Source organism: Balaenoptera borealis (assembly GCF_965194805.1).
Source record: "Balaenoptera borealis genome assembly, chromosome: 3".
Taxonomy (NCBI): Eukaryota; Metazoa; Chordata; class Mammalia; order Artiodactyla; family Balaenopteridae; genus Balaenoptera; species Balaenoptera borealis.
In genome coordinates this window covers 15,736,813-15,762,051 of record NC_138866.1, presented here as the reverse complement: position 1 = coordinate 15,762,051, position 25,239 = coordinate 15,736,813, and the positions used below count along the sequence as shown (strand labels likewise).

Sequence of the window (25,239 nt, the reverse complement as noted above, 5' to 3'; positions counted from 1 at the left end):
TGGCTCAGCCACAGGATGGATGTGACTCCCACATCAAGTCAATAAGAACATCTCCCGCTCTCTTCTCTTTCCCTTTCTTCTGTGTCTTTCTTATTCTGAGAGAAAGCAGAGCAGAACTACAGGAGTCGGACTCCAAAACATTTATTTCTGGGCTCTATAAAAAGAGTAATAGTGACCATTTACTGAGTACTTCTTGCAGAGAGGCAGTGGAGGACAGTGGTTAAAATCTGGGCTCTAGGGCTTCCCTGGTGGCGCAGTGGTTGAGAATCTGCCTGCTAATGCAGGGGACACGGGTTCGAGCCCTGGTCTGGGAAGATCCCACATGCCGCGGAGCAACTAGGCCCGTGAGCCACAACTACTGAGCCTGCGCGTCTGGAGCCTGTGCTCCCAACAAGAGAGGCCACGATAGTGAGAGGCCCGCGCACCGCGATGAAGAGTGGCCCCCGCTCGCCGCAACTAGAGAAAGCCCTTGCACAGAAACGAAGACCCAACACAGCCAAAAATAAAAATAAATAAATAAAAATTTTAAAAAATTAAAAAAAAAAAATCTGGGCTCTAGAGCCAGAAAGGCTTTGAACACTCACTTGAGATTTTGAGAAAGTTATACCCCTTCTCAGTTCCCTCATCCTCAAAAATGGGGATACATCCATCATAGAATATTTTGAATATTAAATGAGTTAAAGTATATAAAGTGTTTAGAACGGAGATGGTATACAAATGCTATATAAGTATAATAGGCCTGTCAGTTTTGAGCTAGAGAGTATAAAAGAGAGGAGTGTCAGAAGAATGGGAGAACCCCAAAAAGAGTAGGAGAGGGGCTCAACTGGCTTGTGGATTAGTACAAGTTGGCCGAAACATAACCCCAAGAAAATGCAATTACAGATAAAAAGTTTGCTGAGTTGAGATGAAACATTACAGCACAGGGCAGAGAAGAAAAGAGAAATTCTTTCATTTAGGGGTGGTACAATTTTCCCTATTGTCTTTCATTTATAATCAGTTTCTAAATGCTCATGTGTCCCTCCCAAATAGGCGTCCAGCCAGTACAAGAATCATGCTCTACCATTCCTCGCCCCCAAGATGTCCATGCCCAAATCCCCAGAACCAATGAACATCACTTCATATGGCAAAAAAGGACTTTGCAGGTGTGATTAAGTTAAGGAGTTTGAGAGGGGGAGATTATCCTTGGTCATGCAGGTGGGCCCAAGGACTCACAAGTATCCTTATTAGATGAAGATCTGAATACGGAAATAGACAATTTGATGATGGAAGCAAGAGACTGAGTGCTGGGAGGAAGGGATCACAAGCCAAAGAATGCAGGTGGCCTCCAGAAGCTATGAAAGGCAACAAAATGCATTCTCCCCTAGATTCTCCAGAAGGAACCAGCCCTGCCAACATCTGAACATTAACCCACCAATTACTTAAAGTGGTTAAGTAATTTGTCCAAAGCTGTAAAGCTAATTCCTAGCCAAACGGGACTTCAAACCCAGTTTGAGTCCAAAAATAATTACATTGAATTTAACATCTAAAACTATATAAAAGTTAAATTTTCTCTCAGTGTTCTTTCTTATACTTTGGGAATCTATTATCACATGTCTGCTGGTGTGTGCTAGCAGAGGACCACACAAAAGAACTAGAAAGAATTGATATTAACAGCAAAGCTCAGGATCATCAATGCCCAAGATACAATTGCTTAATTAAAAACCCTAGGTATTTGGACCTGTGATTATAATGTTATCATGTTTTATGGAATGTATCGTTTCGTTATATTCAATATTTCTAAGCATTGTAAATGGGAACAGATAAGAGGTGACTTACATGCAAAGATGCTCATCATTGCTAATTATTAGAGAAATGCAAATCAAAACTACAATGAGGTACCACCTCACACCGGTCAGAGTGGCCGTCACTAAAAAGTCGACAAATAATAAATGCTGGAGAGGGTGTGGAGAAAAGGGAACCCTCCTACACTGTTGGTGGGAATGTAAATTGGTACAGCCACTATGGAGAACAGATGGAGGTTCCTTAAAAAACTAAAAATAGAGTTACTATATGATCCTGCAATCCCACTCCTGGGCATATACCCAGATAAAACTCTAATTCGAAAAGATACATGCACCTCTCTGTTCATAGCAGCACTATTTACAATAGCCAAGACATGGAAACAACCTAAATGTCCATCGACAAATGAAGATGTGGTGTGTGTGTGTGTATGTGTGTGTGTGTGTATACATATATATATACATACCTATAAAATATGGAATATTACTCAGCCATAAAAAAGAATGAAATAATGCCAGCAGCAACATGGATGGATCTAGAGATTATCATATAAGTGAAGTAAGTCAGAAAGACAAAGACAAATACCATATGATATCACTTATATGTGAAATCTAAAATACAACACGAATGAACTTATCTATGGAACAGAAACAGACTCACAGACATAGAGAACAGACTTGTGGTTGCCAAGGGGGAGGGGGAGTGGGGGAAGGAAGAATTGGGAGTTTGGGGTTAGCAGATGCAAACTATTATATATAGGATGGATAAACAACAAGGCCTTACTGTATAGCACAGGGAACTATATTCAATATCTTGTGATAAATCATAATGGAAAAGAATATATATATATGTATAACTGAATCACTTTGCTGTTCAGCAGAAATTAACACAACACTATAAATCAACTATACTTCAATAAAATTTTTTAAAAATAAAAAAAATAATAATAAGGTGTGCCTTTTGAGGTTGCCATCTATGTAGAAGGCCCCAGGCCATGATAAACATTTAATTATAACAACTGTACAAATACACCAGTGATTTTTATTTTCCTCATTTTACAATTGGGGAAACTAAGGCTTGGAGAGCTTAAATAACTTGCTTAAAGTCACCCATTTTATGAGTGGCAGAGTCTTGGGTGGAACCAAGAGCAGTCTGCTTCCAAAATCCATGCTCTCTTCTGTAACCCCACTGAGCGGGGAGAAAACTATCAAACTCTATCTGCCGTCCCCTCAAAATACTGTCATCCAGAAAAGCGTTCCACCCCATCCTCAGTCCCTGATGATGACTCAGTTTGAGGGTAGCATAACAACTAGCTCTGGGGAGAGATGGGGCAGAAAGGCTGGAGGCAGAGTGAGAACTGCTCAGCCCATCGTTTTGTGCTGCTCTGCAAAGAACACGATGACTTCTTGGGATGAGCTAGAAAAGCATTCATTTTGTTGAGCCCCAAGTCTGTCTGCACATGACCTCAACCCCGTTCCCGTTCCCGATCTCTGAGGTCACAGAGAACAAACCTATGCCCCCTCCAGGCGATGAAGCGTTCCTGCCTCCTCCCTGTTTTTCTTTGTCTCTTTGTCTCACATTCCTCTTTTTCAACCACCCTTGGTGAGACCAGGTTTCTGTGTTAGGATCTGTCAGAACCGGAGATGACTCCCTAACTGGCTGCCGCCTTGATTTGATTCCTGCCGTCTCAGCAAGACAGACGCCTCGGGACACAGAGAGAGAAGCTGGTCACAGATTCGGGGTTTGCTTTTCTTTTCCTTCAGTTACTACTCAAGACAGTGCAATGCAATATCTAGCTCTTCTAATCGCTGCTTGCAGCCCACGGTCAAGGGAGTGATGACTTGAATGAAGGACAGCCGTGGTCCCCTAAGCTGGCACCGCTCACTTACACACAGGGGGCGACACACAGTGGTAGCCCACACCCCGCAGCCAACCCCATGCATGACCAGGAAGCTGCTTCAATGGGGTAGGGGGAGCATGACCTTTGGTTTCCTCCCCAGGGCAGAAACATTCCTGTCTCATCCAAGGCATTCAGGGGAGGTTCCTGTCCATCTCCAGAGATGCAGGCAGACATAACTTCCAGACACGGGAGCCCCCTGTCACAGGAACGCTGTAAATATCCCAGGGGAAAGGCCCTGAGCACAAGAACAGTGACCATGCTGGGTTAAGCCAATTTGTTCTCATGAAAAAGGAAGAGTTCTTCCTTCCAGGTGAGCCCCTGTGGGGTCTTCAGGCCCCTGAAGGGAATCTGACCCATGATCTCCTATAACAGTTTCCATTTTCACCATCTTGGCTCTCCTGTAGAGAATACCATTTACGATGCCCTAATTCACAAAGCAATACAATTGAGGTATTTAAGAAAATAAATGACTCATGGCGCATTCTTCTCTAAGAAAGATGGCACCACCTCCTTCAAACAAAATCCCCTAAAACATACCTGTGCTAAAAGAAAAGCGCATAGACTTGATCTGGATTTTATCACAAAACAACCGATTTCAACACATATTGACCTAGGATGATGCTACCACCTTGCAAACCAGATGCAGGGCTCCTGCCAAGAAATCTCTGACTTTCCAACAGTACGCTCTGGGCTCCAGGGTCCTCACGGACTTTGGTTCCGTAACCATTTCCACCAGGGTCTGGGAGCCCTGAGGTCTGTGGAACAAATAGAATCAGGAATCTGGGGCTCAGGTCCTGTCTCTGCTTGTTTTCATTCTGGGATTTTGCACAAACCCCTCAGGCTTCTGAGCTTTGATGACCTCATCTGTGGAACGACTATCACTTCCCACAGCAATACTTGCCTCCCGGGTTATTGTGAGAAGTAATGACGGAAGCACTGTGTCACACAAACATAACTTGTGGGATATGATCAAGGGGCAGATTCAGTTCTCACCAGCTCTATGGGTTCATCTCCCAGAACTGGTTTTTTCTTGCCCCTGTATCAGATTTAGGGCAAGTCTCATGATTCTTCCAGACACCTTAAAGTAATGAAACAAGTCTTGGTTGGGTAATTCATATCTTTGGGTCTGAATGGATAAATAAAACTTTTCACTTCTTTGTTCACTCACAGCTTCTCTGTGTTCACTGTGGGCAAGAAGATGGGCTGCCTGCCTGGGAGGAGGTAGCGTTTGCCTTCTCTTTCCCATCCTGCACATTCATCCCTTCTCCTCAAGCTTGTTAATCATGGTTTCTGACCCTTCTGGATCAGAGCTTGAGGGAGGGAGAGAAGAAAAGGAGTTTCATCTCGGGATGACCTGGCGTGAACCCCCAGCTTCCCTCCTGGGGCTCTCCCCTGAGCCTCTGAAACATGCTCTCCCTGGCCCCATAGCTGGGGGTTGCTCTGCTGTAGTTCTGTTGACTTGGACAAATGCCTCTCTTCCAGCCAACATTCACACATCCTGCTTTAGCCCCTGGAAATCCAGACCCCCCACTCCTCTCTGGTGGGAGCCACCTCACCCCTGCTGGTTTTAACATCCTGGTTAAAACCTAAGACAGCCCCACCGTCCACAAGCTCGGCCCCATCTGCTCCATAGGGCCCGCTTCCTTTGCCTAGAGAAGCGCTGGGAGTGCAGCTGACCCCAAGGCAGCCGCAATCTCTCCATCACTCCATCCTCTCAGCAACTGGCCAGTCTCTCGCCCTCTGGGATCCTGGAGATGAGTCGTGTACCAGTCTGTGGTATCCACCAAACTGCCAGAGACACATAGTACATTCTCTGGGTAGACTCCTTACAGCCCTCCTCTCTGGACCTGAGGTGAAGCACCCTTATGAGACCAACTCACCACCCCCCAACAACTCCATCTTCAGTTCTCTTTTTCATCTCCTACCCTCTTGCCCATCTTTCCAACTTCTTTGAGGCTGGAGGTGAGTGGTTAGGAGGAAGTCAGAACCCAAGTTTAGTTCACAGTCTTGCCTGTGGTTTTCCACCTTACTTTGGATGGTAGCCTCTATTAACAATAATAGTAACAATGGCAGCCAATACTGATCAGTCACTAAGATGTACTGGGCACTGGACCAAGTGCTTTATGAGTATTCTCTCATTGAATCCTCACTACAACCCATGAGGAAGTTGTGCTGTTTGCCTCACTTGACAGATGAGGAGACTGAAGCTCAGAGAGGACCAGGTGACTTGGCTGGGATCACAGAGTCCATAAGGGGCAACGGTTGGATTAAAAAGCTCATTCTGAGGCCAGCACCCCAATCACTCTCCTCATTAGACACTAGAAGGCTTGTGTAACCATCAAATCAGTCATTTATTTGATAGTCTATGAGAAAGCCTTTTGTAAAACGATAAAGTATTCTTCAATTATTTATATTGTTATTGTAGTTGTAAAAAACAGTAATTTTTATTATTCCCTTCTATTGGTACGGCTTTGGGCTGCTTATATAAGACACATTAAACACTCCAAAATGATTTAAACTGAGGCTGGGAATTGGGAGGTGATAGAATAAGTGTTACAGCAGCCATTAAAATGTCTTAAACATTAAGATTCCTAAAAATGGAATATTTAACTATATTAAGATCGCCAAGTGAAACTGGCTATTTTCCCAAGCACAATCTCTGGTAATTGCCACTTGACTGAATAGTGAACCGAACAAACTGACACGTAGGCAACACAAATGATGTTCAAGCCCCCCCACACACACCGTTAGGTACATGGAGCTTCACTGATTGCTCAGAAAAGATAATGCCTATGCTTTGTTTTGGATACATACAAACATTAGAAATATTTGCACAGGTTTCCCCTCTACCTAAAAGAATTTAAAAAGAAAGTTTTCCATTCAACCATTACATGGGTGAAAAGGATAATAATGTCAGCAGCTAACAGGAAAGGAGTCGCTGCTCTTTGCCGGGCGCTGGCCTGAGCGCATCAAAAGAAAGGCTTCCTTCAACCTTCTCAATAATACTCTGAAGTAAAACCAGGAGGATTCCCGAGTTACAGAGGAGGCTTAGGATAGTCACCATGGTAGGCAGAATAATTCTCCCCAGAGATGTTCACATCCTCATCCCTGGAACCTGTGAGTAAGCTACATGGCAAAAAGACGTTGCAGATGAGATTAAGTTCAGGATCTTGACATGGGGAGATGATGATAGATGATCCAGGTGGTAATCACAAGGATCCTTGAAATCACAATGGAATCACAAGGAGACTTAAAATATGGAAGAGGCAGGCAGAGGGTAAAGTCAAATTCAAAGGCAGATTTGAAGACGTTACATTGCTGGCTTTGAAGGTGGAGGAAGGGGCCATAAGCCAAGGAGTCCAGGCAGGCCCTAGAAGCTGGAAAAGGCAAGAAATGGATTCTCTGCCAGAATCTCCAGCAGGAACACAGCCCTGCTGACACCTTGATGTTAGCCCACTGGGACCCCTTTTGGACTTCTGACCTCCAGAACTCTAAGATAGAAAAACTGTATTGTTTTAAGCCACTACCTGTGTGTAACTTATTACAGCAGCAATAGGAAACTAACACAGTCACCTCACATTAGTAAACAATGGAGGCTGGATTTGAACTGTGGTGTGCCTGACTCCAGATTTCATCCTGTGCTTTCTCACTGTTGTGGTTTGAATTGTGTCCCCGCCTCCCTAACCTCAAAAAATAATAATAATAATGTTGAAATCCTAATCCCCAGTATCTGTAAATGTTACCTTCATTAGAAATAAGGTCTTTGCAGATGATCCAGGTAAATTGAGGTCATTAGGGTGGGCACTAATCCAAAGTGATTGGTATCCTTATAAAAGGGGGAATTTGACCACAGACGTGCACAGAGGGAAGATGATATGAAGAGACATAGGGAGAAGACAGCCATCTACAAGCCGGGGAACGCCTGAGGCTACCAGAAGCTAGGAGAGATGCCTGGAACAGTCCTCACACCTTCAGAGGGAGCATGGCCCTGCCAACAACTTGACTTTGAACTTCCAACCTCCTGAACTCTGAGACAATAAAACTGAACTGTTCTAAGCGACCCAGAGTGTGGTACTTTGTTTCAGAGGCCCTAGGAAAATAGCACACCCACAGTGCAGAACAACCTCAAGGCACTTGAGTCTACAGTCTAAGGGAGACACATTCTCCACAGCCAGCATTAAGGAAGCTACTAATAAGAAACTGGAAACAATACCAACTTACTTGTGTGCATAAGTTTTTATTTTATAGGCACTTTTTACCAGTATAAACTTATCTGATCATACCACAATCATGTAAGCAAGGCAAGGATTGTGTCTCTAGCATGGCTCTCCCATAGCAGTATGTATGTTTCAGACACCAGCCTTAGACTGTGCAAATCCTGCCCCAGTCACTGACTCAGGAAAGTTACTAACCTTTGATAATCCTCGGTTTCTTCATCCGTGCAATAGAAATCATCACAATAGTTCCTGCTTCATGAGGTTCTTGAGATGGTTAAATTAGAGAACACATGTAGAGTTCTTCATCCAGCCCCGAAGAAGCCCCCAGAAAACCCTTTTATATGATAGGAAAACTGAAGCTCAGAGAAGTTAAGTGATTTCCCTAAGGACATTTGGCTTCTAAGTCACAAAACCAGGACTAAAATCCAAGGCTTCTAAATACTAAGGCAGGGGCTTCCCTGGTGGCGCAGTGGTTAAGAATCCGCCTGCCAATGCAGGGCACACGGGTTCGAGCCCTGGTCCGGGAAGATCCCACATGCCGCAGAGCACCTAAGCCCATGCGCCACAACTACTGACCCTGCCCTCTAGAGCCCGTGAGCCACAACTGCTGAGCCCGAGTGCCACAACAACTGAAGCCTGCACGCTCTAGGGCCTGTGATCTGCAACAAGAGAAGCCACCGCAATGAGAAGCCCGCGCACCACAAGGAAGAGTAGCCCCTGCTCGCCGCAACTAGAGAAAGTGCATGCGCAGCAGCGAAGACCCAACGCAGCCAAAAATAAAATAAATAAATAAATTTATAAATACCAAGGCAGAACTCTTTGCACCATAATATCCTGTCTCTCTATTACCTTTCATTTTCATTATTCTTTGGGTTTAAATAAATCTGAACCTTTTTATCTTTTGAGCAATTCTAAATTTAGTTCTGCTTCCCATGCCCACCCCATCAGTCAAGAAAGATTACAGTTTCTATAAACCACTGTCTTCTTGCCCAATTCTTTTACAAGACCCTTTATGCCAAGAACTAAGTCATCTTATTGCCCAACAGCAAAGTAGTTCTCTCAAGATAATTCCTTCTCTAGATAAAACACCGACACGTAAAAAGATGGAAGACACCGCAGCCCCTGCTGCCAGCCCCCAAACTGCTGACTCCCCCAAACCTGCCATATTGTATTCCAGAGTCACCATGGTTTGGCAAGGCAACCCTGATAACTCACGAGTTCTTCTGGTGTTTGTAAATAAACTCAGCACCCTGCAGATTGAAAAGCTGCCTTGGGACCTCACTTTCCCCTTATTATATTTTCTGCATTTATCCAACCATCTCAGAAAGTGGTTCTCCTTAAAATTATGAGATGCAGAATGAAAAACCCATCGGGATTTAATGACCATATTTCAGCATCTTATTGCTTAAAGGAACTTGGCTTTTTCAGCACTTTTGCAACTGTGCAAACAGCAAGCAGATCAAAAAGGTAGAAGGAGAATTTGATTTTTTTTTTTAACCTCCACAAACCACCCATCAAAGTTAAACTATTGATAGGGAGAAAGGAGAAGGTAGGAAGAACCATGGGTGAGGAGGATTGGAGAATATTAAAAAAGACAATCTCTCAGTCTAATAAAATACAATTAACTGAATTTCATCAAGGCCTCTATAAAAAATACACAAAGAATCAATATTAGGCATAAAATCCAAAAGTGGGTTGTTATCTCTAAACCAGAGAAAACATTTCATTAAGCTGAAGGGTTTTATACTCCCATTGGGAAAATTGCTTTTTCCTCACACCACTCCTTTGCTCGCTACAGAAACTCAATTGAAAAGTCAATCATCGAAATCACTTAGCAAATGTCAAAAGGTACTGCCACTTTCTAAATATATTTGTTTATGGAAAATTCAACCCCTAGAAACCCTGGCACCTTTCCTCTGAACTGACTCACACCCCTTCAGCATTTTGCTGTTTTTACTTTTTTGCAGATTTCTTTTTCTGTTTGCTTGTTTTTGTTGTTGGAAACAGAAAGCCCGTTTTATAAGGTTATGGCGAACAGCTTTTCCCTCTAACACTTCAATGTTCTTTCATAGCCACTGCACCGCCGAGCCCTCCTGCTGCCCCGAGTTATAAATAAGCATCGCTCTTAAGTCCCACTCGCCACAGCAAGAAAAGCCTGTTCCAGGCTAATCACATGCAGGGTAGTCCTTCCATACATCTTCTCTGGAAAAACCTGTTGTTTAATTTACCCTCTGCCCAGTAACAATACTGGTTTGGTTTCAGGTCCTGCCAACCCCAGCTGGACAAGGCACGCCCCCTCCTTCACGACTCACCAAAACACAAGTGGAACAGATACACAGAGACCCCAGGGGCAGAATGTGAAGATCAGGCACACACACACAGTCAAAGCTGCAACTTAAAGAATCACTGGAGACCTCAAGTCCTAAAGTCTTGAACCAGATGGAGCATGATGTAAGATTGCTGTGCCTGGATACCAATGACCTGACTCCTAGTAAATAGTAGCCACAGTAAAATAGCAGTTGATGGGGTACCTCCGATGGGCACTTGACATGTTTTATCCTTCTACTTCTGAATTCTTTCTTCACTGGCAGCTGGGGCAGATTGCTGCATTTTCTGGACATAGTGTTGTTAAACTCACATGTAATACATCTGAACACGCTTTATCAACTATCAAGTGCTTTAAAACAGGAAAGAATTATTTTGCCTAGCACAGCTTGCTCTATTTGTCACCAGTCTGTGTGTGTATTCATTTATTCAGCTAACTAAATTCACCAGACTGTCTACATATTTCGAACATTTTGCCTTGTCCATGTGGATGTCTCCTAAAGATGACAGATGGTGACAATAGCGGACAGCTGCAGGCCAGTCCTGGCCCCTAAAGAACATGTCTGGTGTCGGTGTTCTCCTAATAATCCTTAAACTTGGAAAGCCACCTCTGATGCTGTCAGGTCCAAACCCTTTTCCTCATCACCCAGCTCTTTCCAAAAGAACTTTCCATCATCAACAGGGAAAGTATCTAAATCTTAAAAGGACTTGTAAAAAAGAATTTACTTAGTACTGAAGGACGTACTTTACCTACGTGTCGTGGTATATTTCATTAGCGTGTAACCACCATGAAAACCTTGGTCTGCATTGCCAACAGCTCACACGGCCTGGCACTCACTGAAAACATAATGACTTAACATATTGCATCCACGAAATATCAAAAATCGGACTATAGTTAATATTAAAATGTGGTAGAAAAAGAAGCAATTGACTACTATTATCATACAACTGAGTGAAAATTAGGATTGACCAGTAATTAGCAGGATCACAGAGGTGTGGCTAATGTACACTAAAGCCATTTAATAAATTAGCATTTGAAGAACAAAGGCAAACATTGGGATTATTCAAGTAAGGGTGGTGGCAGCCAGCAAAGGACTTTTAGTCATAGCATTAAGCCTGCCTAAATCACACATGGATCTGAGTAATGATAATACGAATTATGGTAAGAAAGCCAATATGATACTTCACACAATAATAGTAAGAATTATATATTAGATATATGTAAATATATAGTTTAGTTTATAATATTTTAACAGCATATTCGTATCCATAAAACCTTTGACTTCCAACCTCTGATCAGAGTAATAAATGCCCTTTCCCGTGCCAGAGAAAGCTACTGAGACTTTAACCATAGTCATGCTGTCATCTAGTGGACATCCCTTAGAACTGCTGTTCTTCCATCTCCTGGAAATTGTTAAGAAAGGATTTAAAGTGCTAAGGTTCGTGTCAGACATCGCTTTTCCCTTAGGAGGTTAATTTGTGGAATTCCTTTATAGATTTCCTAGAGTGTATTTCAGAGAATTCTTACACTATCCCTTTCTCCTGTCTTGGTAGAAAGATATTTTCAAATATGTCAGTGACACTCGGTGAGTCAGAATAGAATTTCTGTTTATCTGCTTTTGTCTAAAAATGAGACGCTTCTCACAAGAGAGAAGATGTCCCCTGGAAAGAAGCACCATCAGAGGGGCAATCGCCTGCCTTTTGTTGAGCTCCATGGCGTGTCTTTGAGGAGCTAGACCTCAAACGGAAACTCTGGCCAATCGCTTCCTCTTTTTTTTTCTTTTTGTTGTTGTCCTGAGACATTTATGAACATTGTTGTGTGACAAAAGTGCTACTGTTTGGAAAGAGATGTTTTGCTTTAGCCCCTTTACATGCATGGCTGCAGGGCTGAGGTCACACCACGGAGGAGGAAGGACGTGAATGAAAAAGCAGAGAAGCTGGGCTCCTTCCCCAGCTGTGCACCCTGAAGGAGTCCTCTCTCCGAGCCTTAGTTTCTCCTTCTGCCAAAAGGGCAGGGGCATTAGATGATGAAAGTAACTCCTCATTCAAAAGCACATTCAGGTACATCTACCTACATAGGTGAGCTTTACTGCCCTATGAACAAAGCAAGTACTGTGCCAGGATTACAAACATATATAAATAGATAAACATGTAATACGAATAAATACATAACATACACAATGTATTAATTTATACATTGCCTGCTATACATAAAATAATATATAATGTATAAATATTTATATATATATGTATTTGCCAAAGTGATAAGCCAAAATATGCTGTCTTTTTATTATTTTAATTAACCTATACATTTTCGTGATATCTCCTGTGCACTAGAGCAATGCAAGTCTCACACGGTGACCATCAGAATGCTTTGGTTGACTTGGTCTCCGCTTGGGAATGGCAGCTAAGGTGGCTTCCTTACCACAAACTGCTAAAAAGGCCATTCTCCATGGATCCTGCAGGCTTTGCAGAGGTCCTCAAGGGAAGAACTGTTTTACCCGCACACCCCGGGGTGCTCTGTTCTGAAATTCATCACCCTCCAAGGCAACACTCCTGAGGATGTGACCAACCACTGCTGAGCCCCTGGGGCCATCTTGTCTCTGTTTGCTCTGAGGTGTCCCCATTCACTCAGCAGGAAAGGCGAGCTTTTGGTTTTAATTGTAATACAGAACTGGCCCTTTACTGGTCGAAGGCTGTTCACAGGACTCCCAGAGGCACTCAGATGGGTGCCCCTTAGGGATCTGCAGCTCCCAGCTTGGGGAAGCCTGGGGAGCTGGACACACACACACACACCCACCCAAGGTGTCAGCTTCTTGACTTGGGCTACTTACGCCACCTCTCTGTGCCTTACTTTCTGCAAATAGTACTTTACAGGATTAAAAGAGCTCACTTCGAAAGTAGCAGAAGCAGAGGCTGCCTCCAAGATGCTGACTCCCTCTCCTCCTTACTGGAAGGAACTTCTGCCCCTGTTCCCTGGGTCTTTTCCTTCTCTGCTGAAGTGAGTAGGTCCACCTAGAAGGCAACCTTAAGGTTTCCTCTGCCTCTCTCCATAACCTGCAGCCTTGTATGCCAGCCCAGTGGGGTGTTCTCCTTTGGAAACCCCAAGCCCACCCCCACTGCTGCTGCATCTCCTGAAGCACTCAGGAGCCCCAGTCTTCCCTCTTGAAACACCTCAGCTACAAAGCCCTCTGCCCAGCCCCAAGCAAAAGGACCCAGCTCTTTCAATTCTCCAAATCTAGAATCCCTTGACTCCTTCTACAAAGGATATTCATCTTAGGTGGCCGAAATAGCTCAGTTGGGAGAGCGTTAGACTGAAGATACTCATCTCTGCCATGTATATAAAAACCAGAAGCAATCAAAATGACTGAAAACAGGGACTATTAGATTAGGGTCCACAACCTCAACTGAATGTAACATGGCCACTAAAAATTACAATTATGAAGCCACAGAAAAATACAGTACATTTTACAAAATTGCAAACTATAGAATAATGCTTTGAAGACTGATTATGACGATGTCAAAATGTGCCTATACATGGGCAAAGGAATCCAGAAAGAGGAAAATTGCTTTGTTGTTAGGATATAAGTATTATGGAGAATTATTTTAAATTTTTAAAATGTCCTTTCCATTGTTATAATGTGTTCTTATAACAGATAAAATTTGACCTAACAAGCACGAAGAGCAGAATTTATTTAAAATTTCCATCTTAAATGGTTAAAATAAATAGAACACTAAAAATAAGTGTTGAATTAAATACACGTACTACAAGTTTATAGTAATGATAGTTCTCATTTCCAGAGTACTTAGTATATTCCATGCGTGCATAATCTCATTTAACCTGATAACCATACTTACAGGATTAATTTACCTAGTTTCACACATGAGGAACCTGCAGCCCAAAGAAGGGAAGTGTTGTGCCCAAGATCAGAGAACAAAAGGCAGAGGTGAGGGAGGTCTGTTTGGATTCCCAAACCCAACGATGGGGGGCAGGGGGCGGTCACTTATATTGCATGATTCATTGCTAACGCAGCCGAGCACCTATGGAGTATTAACATAAAAGTTTGGTAAAGTTTTCTGCCTTGTTTAACAGAGCAAGCATGCCCAAATACTTCATTTGGGTAATTTATATTAGTGGAAAATGCTTAAAAGCAGATTACACTTTTCACTTTGCCTATCTCTGAAACGCAGTTAATGGGCTACAGGTAAACTATGTGATACTTATTAAAATGGACTTTTATTGCATCCTAAATAGCTGTGGTAGCTTCACTGTGAATTTTAAATGTGCACTGCTTTTATTTTCACTCTGAAAATACAGTTTATATGATTCCTTGCTAATCCATTTCTTATCTGATTAGTATTTGATGACTCAAGTTCAGCGGCTGACACATACTAATGATTCTGTCTACAACAGTGGAATAGGGAAGGGGTGGTGTGACCCACACGAAAAGAGTGCCTGTGATGTTCTAGACTAATTCACATCTGCAAAGCCATTTAAGTCTTCGAGAAAACACTGTACTCGTGTTTTGTCATTTGGCCACTCAGAACCTTGCATGAAAATATAATTCATCTTACACAACTGGTGTCCTAGATGTTCCAAGTAAAACAAGTTGCTGTTATTGAATTATACTTTTTGGCCCCCGAAAAGTATTGAAAGGGCCCTGCATCCCAAGCCACTACAGAAATCACACCCTCACCCCCAACAATTTTGTCTGCTAAAATTAGGTTAAAGTGTCTTTGATAAATGAGGAGACGGGAAGTTGTCATAAAGATGATAACTACAGAGGAATATAACGGTAGAAGAACAATCCAGATTATTTGCTTTGTTGAGAGTGGAGGGCAATTATGGTCAGATTATCAATCTTTTAGCCTCAGGCCTTTATATTCTACCAAAAGTTAATGGAAAATCCATAACACATGGAGAATTCATCACTGGCATCACCATGTCCCTGATAATCCAGACAAGATTGGCTGTAACTCCCATTTCATTTCAACCATCCACAAGATTTCTGGGGATTCATGCCTTTCCATGGCCTCTGATTTAGAGTCCTGCTTCTGCCGAATTTGCTAAATTTCTGGATTATCTCCTCATCTGATCCCTGTTCTGCTCGGCACCAGCCCTCCCCGGGGACATCGCAGTTTCCTGCATCTGCACAAACCACCTTTTCTCTTTTTCTGTCTCTCTCAATTTCTCTCTCTCAGACACACACATGCTTACATACATCATACATGCATACACACAACCATGCCTGCATTCACATGCACACACATGCACGTATACACTCACACAAGCACACCACATAGAAAAAGCATACGCTTGGGTGCACAGTATACTTCACCAAAGATTTCAACAAATTGGGAAGGGGGGAGAGCTACATTACTAACATGCAGCCCCTTGGTGTTGAGCATTTGTCATCTCTGTGCATAAAATCCCTTCGAGCTCCTTACCAACAGGGGTACCATGATGGTTAACTGTATGTGTCACCCTGACAAGGTCACAAGATGCCCAGATATCAAGTTAAACATTATCTTGGGGTGTGTCTGTGAGAAGGTTTCTCAAAGAGATTAGCATTTGAATCGATGGACTAAGGCAGATGGCCCTCCTCAGGTGTGGGTGGGCATCATCCAATCTGTTGAGGGCCTGCATAGAACAAAAAAGTGGAGAAAAGTTGAATTCACTCAGCCTGACTGTTTGAGCTGGGACATTGGTTTTCTGTCTTTGGTGCTCCTGGTTCTCAGGCCTTCAGACTTGGACTGGAAACTCCATCTCGCAAAGAGCAGATCATAGGATTTCTCAGCCTCCATAATTATGGGAGCCAATTCCCTATAATAAATCTCTTTCTAGATTTACATATACATGTACATGTACATATACATATACATCCATACCCTGTTGGTTTTGTTTCTCTGGAGAACACTGACTAACAGAATAGAAGCACCTCATACTTCTTTGGCCTCTGGCCCCCTCTCCAGCTTCACCCTCCCTTCTCCTTCTCCCCAAGTCCTGATATCTATACACAACACTTTTGAAATTCCTTGGGTTGTCTTGACTCCTAAAAACCCTCAGTGCTTCCACCTTCATTCCCAGATGACTTCTCAAGATACTTTCCTAAAATAGCTCCCTTCCTGGGAATATTTCCAGTAGCAGATGTTAAAATAATACATTCTTTCCCTACATGCTTCTCTCTTCCCTACTTTTTTCATGCCTATTTTCTCCCTGACCTACTTTGTCCTGGTAGCCAGGACAATAAACAAAAGCCATATTCTGGATTTGATAAAGCCCAGTAACACAAAGAATCATTAATTAAGTTTAAAACCATTCTATCTTTATGGGTATCCCACTAATCTAAAGGACTTTACTGGCCTAGGTTGTGTTAAACACAAAGAGTTTACCTGTATATTCCTTGGCTTGGGATCCAAACCATCCAGAATCCCCATCGATTCCATGGCACTCAGTTCTATTCAGGGACAGCTGGTCAACCCTCAAACACAAGATTTGAAGCCTAGAAGGCAGATGTTCAGTAACCCAAGAAGAAAGAAAAATTAAGAAAATAATCCCATTTACAACTGCATCAAAAAGAATAAAATACCTAGAAATAAATCTAACCAAGGAGGTAAAAGACTTGTACTCTGAAAACTACAAGACATTGATAAAAGAAATTGAAGATGATGCAAACAAATAAAAACATATATCATGTTCATGGATTGCAAGAATTAATATTGTTAAAATGACCATAATACCCAAAGCAATCTACAGATTCATGAAATCCCTATCAAAATATCAAGGGCATTTTTCACAAAACTAGAACAAATAATTCTAAAATTTCATGGAAACACAAAATAACCCAAATAGCCAAAGCAAGCTTTAGAAAGAACAAAGTTGGAGGTGTCACACTCCCTGACTTCAAACTATCAAACTATACTACAAAGCTGAAATAATCAAAAAAATATGGAACTTGGGGGGACCTTCAAGATGGTGGAGGAGTAAGATGTGGAGATCACCTTCCTCCCCACAAATACATCAAAAATACATCTACATGTGGAACAACTCCTACAGAACACCTTCTGAACGCTGACAGAAGATCTCAGACTTCCCAAAAGGCAAGAAAATCCCCACGTACCTGGGTAGGGCAAAAGAAAAGAGAAAAAACAGAGACAAAAGAATAGGGACAGGACCTGCACCTCTGGGAGGGAGCTGTGAAGGAGGAAAAGTTTCCACACACACTAGGAAGCCCCTTCACTGGTGGAGATGAGGGGGTGGGCGGGGGGGAAGCTTCGGAGCCATGGAGGAGAGTGCAGCAACAGGGGTGCAGAGGGCAAATTGGAGAGATTCCTGCACAGAGGATCAGTGCCGACCAGCACTCACCAGCCCGAGAGGCTTGTCTGCTCACCTGCCAGGACGGGCAGGGGCTGGGAGCTGAGACTCAGGCTTCGGAGGTCAGATCCCAGGGAAAGGACTAGGGTTGGCTGCATGAACACAGCCTGAAGGGGGCTAGTGCACCACAGCTAGCCGGGAGGGAGTCCAGGAAAAAGTCTGGACCTGCCTAAGAGGCAAAAGACCATTGTTTCGTGGTGCACGAGGAGAGGGGATTCCTCCCCTGTGTGCCCACAGAAGTCAGAGCACTGCCTAAACGAGCTCCAGAGACAGGCACAAGCCGTGGTTATTAGCTCAGACACCACAGATGGGCATAAAACGCTAATGCTGCTGCTGCAGCCACCAAGAATCCTGTGTCCAAGCACAAGTCACTATCCACGCCCCCCCCAGGAGCCTGTGCAGCACACCATTGCCAGGGTTCCATGATCCAGAGACAACTTCCCCAGGAGAACACACGGTGCAACTCAGGCTGTTGCAATGTCATGCCAGCCTCTGCCACCACAGGCTCGCCCTGCATTCCAGTTATAACTACTGTACCCCATCCTCCCCCCAGGCCTGAATGAGCAAGAGCCCCCTAATCAGCTGCTGCTTTAACCCCATCCTGTCTGGGTGGGAATAGATGCCTGAGTGTGACCTACATGCAGAGGCAGGTCCAAATCCAAAGCTGAACCCCAGGATCTCTGCAAACAAAGAAGAAAAAGGGAAATTTCTCCGTGCAGCCTCAGGAGCAGCAGATTAAATCCTCACAATCAACTTGATGTACCTGCATCTGTGGAATACCTGAATAGACAATGAATCATCCCAAAATTGAGGCAGTGGACTTTGGGAGCAACTGTAGACTTGGGGTTTGCTGTCTGTGACTGATTTCTTTCTGATTTTTATGTTTACCTTAGCATAGTTTTTAGCGCTTGTTATCACTGGTGGATTTTGTTATTGTCTTTGTTGCTCTAAATTTTTATTTTATTTTTTCATTTTAATAATTTTTTTTCTTTCCTTTTTTCTCCCTTTTCTTCTGAGCCATGTGGCTGACACGGTCTTGGTGCTCTGGCCTGCTGTCAGGCCTGAGCCTCTGAGGTGGGAGAGCTGAGCTCAGGACATTGGACCACCAGAGACCTCCTGGCCCCATGTAATATCAATCGGTGAGAGCTTTCCCAGAGATCTCCACCTGAACGCTAAGACCCAGCTCCACCCAACAGCCAGCAAGCTCCAGTGCTGGACGCCCCATGCCAAACAACTAGCAAGACAAGAACACAACACCACCCATTAGCAGAGAAGCTGCCTAAAATCATACTAAGTTCACAGACACCCGAAAACACACCACCAGAAGCAGGCCTGCCCACCAGAAAGACAAGATCCAGCCAAACCCACCAGAACACAGGCACCAGCCCCCTCCACCAGGAAGCCTACACAAGCCACTGAACCAATCTCACTCATTGGAGGCAGACATCAAAAACAATGGGGAATATGAACCTGCAGCCTGGCAAAAGGAGACAACAAACACAGAAGTTAAAAAAATGAGAAGACAGAGAAATATGCAACACATAAAGGAGCAAGGTAAAAACCCACCAGATGAAACAAATGAAGAGGAAATAGGCAGTCTACCTGAAAAAGAATTCAGAGTAATGATAGTAGAGATGATACAAAATCTTGGAAATAGAATGGAGAAAATACAAGAAGCGCTTAACAAGGACCTAGAAGAACTAAAGAGCAAACAAACAGTGATGAACAATACAATAAATGAAATTAAAAACTCCCTAGAAGGAATCAATAGCAGAATAACTGAGGCAGAAGAACGGAAAACTGACCTGGAAGAAAAAATTGTGGAAATAACTACCCGCAGAGCAGAATAAAGACAAAAGAATGAAAAGAATTGAGGACAGTCTGAGAGACATCTGGGACAATGTTAAATGCACCAATATTCGAATTATAGAGGTCCCAGAAGAAGAAGAGAAAAAGAAAGGGTCTGAGAAAATATTTGAAGAGATTATAGTCAAAAACTGCCTTAACATGGGAAAGGAAAGAGTCAATCAAGTCCAGGAAGCACAGAGAGTATCATACAGGATAAACCCAAAGAGAAACACACTGAGACATATATTAATCAAACCATCAAAAATTAAATACAAAGAAAAAACATTAAAAGCAGCAAGGAAATAACAACATAATATACAAGGGAATCCCCATAAGGTTAACAGCTGATCTTTCAGCTGAAACTCTGCAAGCCAGAAGGGAGTGGCAGGACATATTTAAAGTGATGAAAGGGAAAAACCTACAACCAAGATTACTCTAACCAGTAAGGATCTCATTCAGATTTGAAGGAGAAATTAAAATCTTTACAGACAATCAAAATTTAAGAGAATTCAGCACCACCAAACCAGCTTTACAACAAATGCTAAAGGAACTTCTATAGGCAGGAAACACAAGGAAAGAAAAGACCTACAAAAACAAACCCAAAACAATTAAGAAAATAGTAATAGGAACATACATATCGATAATTACCTTAAATGTAAATGGATTAAATGCTCCAACCAAAAGACATAGACTGGCTGAATGCATACAAAAAAAAGACCCATATATATGCTGTCTACAAGAGACCCACCTCAGACCTAGGGACACATACAGACTGAAAGTTAGGGGATAGAAAAAGATATTCCATGCAAATGGAAATCAAAAGAAAGCTGGAGTAGCAATTCTCATATCAGAAAAAATGACTTTAAAATAAAGACTATAACAAGAGACAAAGAAGGACACTACATAATGATCAAGGGGTCAATCCAAGAAGAAGATAAAACAATTGTAAATATTTATGCACCCAACATAGGAGCACCTCAATACATAAGACAAATGCTAATACCCATAAAAGGGGAAATCAACAGTAACACAATCATAGTAGGGGAACTTAACACACCACTTTCACCAATAGACAGATCGTCCAAAATGAAAATAAATAAACACAAGCTTTAAATGACATATTAAACAAGATGGATTTAATTGATATTTATAGGATATTCCATCCAGAAACAACAGAATACACTTTCTTCTCAAGTGCTCATGGAACATCCTCCAGGATACATCATCTTGGGTCACAAATCAAGCCTTGGTAAATTTAAGAAAACTGAAATTGTATCAAGTATCTTTTCTGATCACAATGCTATGAGACTAGATATCAATTACAGGAAAAGATCTGTAAAAAAATACAAACACATGGAGGCTAAACAATACACTACTAAATAAACAAGAGATCACTGAAGAAATCAAAGAGGAAATCAAAAAATACTAGAAACAAATGACAATGAAAACATGACGACCCAAAACCTATGAGATGCAGGAAAAGCAATTCTAAGAGGAAAGTTTATAGCAATACAACCCTACTGCAAGAAACAAGAAAAATCTCAAATAAAGAACCTAACCTTACACCTAAAGCAATTAGAGAAAGAAAAAAAAAAAAAAAAAAACCCCAAAGTTAGCAGAAGGAAAGAAATCATAAAGATCAGATCAGAAATAAATGAAAAAGAAATGAAGGAAGCAACAGCCAAGATCAATAAAACTAAAAGCTGTTTCTTTTTTTTTTTTTTTAATGGAAACATGCAGTATCTGTCTTTCTTCTTTTTTTAAATTAATTTATTTATTTTTGGCTGCATTCAGTCTTCGTTGCTATGCACGGCCTTTCTCTAGTTGCGGCGAGCGAGGGCTACTCTTCATTGCTCTGCACGGGCTTCTCATTGTGGTGGCTTGTCCTGTTGTGGAGCACAGGCTCTAGGAGCACGAGCTTCAGCAGTTGTGGCTTGCACGGTCTAGAGCACATGCCCAGTAGTTGTTGCGCACAGGTTTAGTTGCTCCATGGCATGTGGGATCTTCCCAGACCAGGGCTCAAACCCGTGTCCCCTGCCTTGACAGGTGGATTCTTAACCACTGCGCCACCAGGGAAGCCCTAGAAGTTGGTTCTTTGAGAAGATAAACCAAAATGATAAACCATTAGCCAGACTCACTAAGAAAAAATGGGAGAAGACTCAAGTCAATAGAATTAGAAATGAAAAAGGAGAAGTAACAAATGACACTGCAGAAATACAAAGGATCATGAGAGATAACTACAAGCAACTATATGCCAATAAAATGAACAACCTGGAAGAAATGGACAAATTCTTAGAAAAGCACAACTTTCTGAGATTGAACCAGGAAGAAATAGAAAATATAAACAGACCAATCATAAGCACTGAAATTGAAACTGTGATTAAAAATCTTCCAACAAACAAAAGCCCAGGAATGGATGGCTTCACAGGCAATTTCTATCAAACATTTAAAGAAGAGCTAACACCTATCCTTCTCAACCTTTTCCAAAATATAGCAGAGGGAGGAACACTCCCAAACTCATTCTGTGAGGCCACCATCACCCTGATACCAAAACCAGACAAAGATGTCACAAAAAAAGAGAAAACTACAGGCCAATATCACTGATGAACATAGATGCAAAAATCCTCAACAGAATACTAGCAAACAGAATCCAACAGCACATTAAAAGGATCAGACACCATGAGCAAGTGAGGTTTATCCCAGGAATGCAAGGATTCTTCAATATATGCAAATCAATCCATATGATACACCATATTAACAAACTGAAGAATAAAAATGATATGATCATCTCAATAGATGCAGAAAAAGCTTTTGACAAAATTCAACACCAGTTTATGATAAAAACCCTCCAGAAAGTAGGCATAGAGGGAACTTACATCTACACAATAAAGGCCACATATGACAAACCTACAGCTAACATCATCCTCAATGGTGAAAAATTGAAACCATTTCCACTAAGATCAGGAACAAGACAAGGTTGTCCACTCTCACCACTATTATTCAACATTGTTTTGCAAATTTTAGCCACAGCAATCTGAGAAGAAAAAGAAATAAAAGGAATCCAAATCAGAAAAGAAGAAGTAAAGCTGTCACTGTTTGCAGATGACATGATACTATACATAGAGAATCCTAAAGATGCTACCAGAAAACTACTAGAGCTAATCAATGAATTTGGTAAAGTAGCAGGATACAAAATTAATGCACAGAAACCTCTTGCATTCCTATACACTAATGATGAAAATATCTGAAAGTAAAATTAAGGAAATACTCTCATTTACCATTGCAACAAAAAGAATAAAATACCTAGGAATAAACCTACTTACGGAGATAAAAGACCTGTATGCAGAAAACTGTAAGACACTGATGAAAGAAATTAAGGATGATACAGATGGAGAGATATATCATGTTCTTGGATTGGAAGAATCAACATTGTGAAAATGACTATACTACCCAAAGCCATCTACAGATTCAATGCAATCCCTATCAAACTACCAATGGCATTTTTCACAGAACTAGAACAAAAAATTTCACAATTTGTATGGAAACACAAAAGACCCCAAATAGCCAAAGCAATCTTGAGAAAGAAAAACAGAGGTGGAGTAATCAGGCTCCTGGACTTCAGACTATAGTACAAAGCTACAGTAATCAAGACAGAATGGTACTGGCACAAAAACAGAAATATAGATCAATGGAACAGGGTAGAAAGCCCAGAGATAAACCCACACACATATGGTCACCTTATCTTTGACAATGGAGGTGAGAATGGACAATGGAGAAAAGACAGCCTCTTCAATAAGTGGTGCTGGGAAAACTGCACAGCTACATGTAAAAGAATGAAATTAGAAGACTCCCTAACACCATACACAAAAATAAACTCAAAATGGATTAAAGACTTTTAAGGCCAGATACTATAAAAGTCTTACAGGAAAAAATAGGCAGAACACTCTATGACATACATCACAGCAAGATCCTTTTTGACCCACCTCCTAGAGAAATGGAAATAAAAACAAAAATAAACAAATGGGACCTAATGAAACTTCAAAGCTTTTGCACAGCAATTGAAACCATAAACAAGATGAAAGGAAAACCCTCAGAATGGGAGAAAATATTTGCAAACGAAGCAACTGACAAAGGATTAATCTCCAAAATTTACAAGCAACTCATGCAGCTCAATATCAAAAAAACAAACAACCCAATCCAAAAATGGGCAGAAGACCTAAATAGACATTTCTCCAAAGAACATATACAGATTGCCAACAAACACATGAAAGAATGCTCAACATCATTAATCATTAGAGAAATGCAAATCAAAACTACAATGAGATATCACCTCACACCGGTCAGAATGGCCATCAACAAAAAATCTACAAACAGTAATTGATGGAGAGGGTGTGGAGAAAAGGGAACCCTCTTGCACTGTTGGTGGGAATGTAAATTGATACAGCCACTATGGAGAACACTATGGAGGTTCCTTAAAAAACTAAAAATAGAACTACCATACGACCCAGCAATCCCACTACTGGGCATATACCGCAAGAAAACCATAATTCAAAAAAAGTCATGTACCACAATGTTCATTGCAGCTCTATTTACAATAGCCAGGATGTGGAAGCAACCTGTGTCCATCGACAGATAAATGGATAAAGAAGATGTGGCACATATATACAATGGAATATTACTCAGCCATAAAAAGAAACGAAATTGAGTTATTTGTAGTGAGGTGGATGGACCTAGAGTCTGTCATACAGAGTGAAGTAAGTCAGAAAGAGAAAAACAAATACCGTATGCTAACACATATATATAGAATCTAAATAAAATTTTAAAATGGTCATGAAGAACCTAGGGGCAGGATGGGAATAAAGACGCAGACTTACTAGAGAATGGACTTGAGGACACAGGGAGGAGGAAGTGTAAGCTGCGACAAAGTGAGAGAGTAGCATTGACATATATACACTACCAAATGTAAAACCTATAGCTAGTGGGAAGCAGCCGCATAGCACAGGGAGATCAGCTCAGTGCTTTGTGACCAGCTAAAGGGGTGGTATAGGGAGGGTGGGAGGGAGACGCAAGAGGGAGGAAATATGGGGATATATGTATACATATAGCTGATTCACTTTGTCATACAGCAGCAACTAACACAACATTTTAAAGCAATTATACTCCAACTAAGATGTTAAAAAAAAAAAGAGGTACAAACCGCTTATGATAAATAAGTCACAGGGATGTAATATACAGCATAAGAGATGAGTTCAATAATGTTGTAATAAGTTTGTATGGTGACAGATGGTTACCAGACCTATCATGGTGATCATTTCATAATGTATGCAACTGTCAAATCCCTATGTAGTACACCTGAAGCTAACATATATTATATGTCACTATATTTCAATTTTTAAAAAAGACTTCAGGTATTAGAAATATCTGGTAAAGAATATAAATTGTATTTGATGTTTCTCTAAAAGTAGGAATTGAAACATAAATAAGAATAATCTGACAAAATGACCAGCATAAAATTTTTTAAATAAATTAAGAATATGCTCGTACTATTAAAAATATTACCTTGTGATGATGGATGTTCATACATTAGGTTTAAAAATAATCTTCTCTCCAGAAAGCAGTTTAGTTTTATTAATTTGGGGGGGAAAAAAAGCATCCCTGTAATAGTTTATTTAATGATTTAAAAGATAAAATTCCAATTTTCATTTGTTTCTTTAACTTGCCAGCCAAAGAAACACATAGCTGTTACATTCGCTTCTTCATAAGTATGCCAGAAGTAAGTGTATTGGATATAAATT

At 41.5% G+C, this 25,239-nt stretch overlaps 1 protein-coding gene across 2 annotated transcripts in view; it reads right to left on the bottom strand.

Annotated features, from left to right (window-relative positions):
- Positions 1-11,069: 11,069 nt before the first annotated feature.
- GALC (galactosylceramidase) overlaps positions 11,070-25,239 on the bottom strand; it is a 105,309-nt gene continuing 91,139 nt past the window's right edge. The window contains exons 19-20 of one of the 2 annotated variants that reach the window (XR_014242222.1): positions 16,615-16,724; positions 11,070-15,862 (exon numbers count right to left, since the gene is read on the bottom strand). The gene's annotated coding sequence lies outside the window, so the exon portion shown is untranslated. Of the gene's footprint in view, positions 16,725-25,239 lie in introns of both variants that reach the window. The other variant, XR_014242221.1, reaches the window with a different exon arrangement.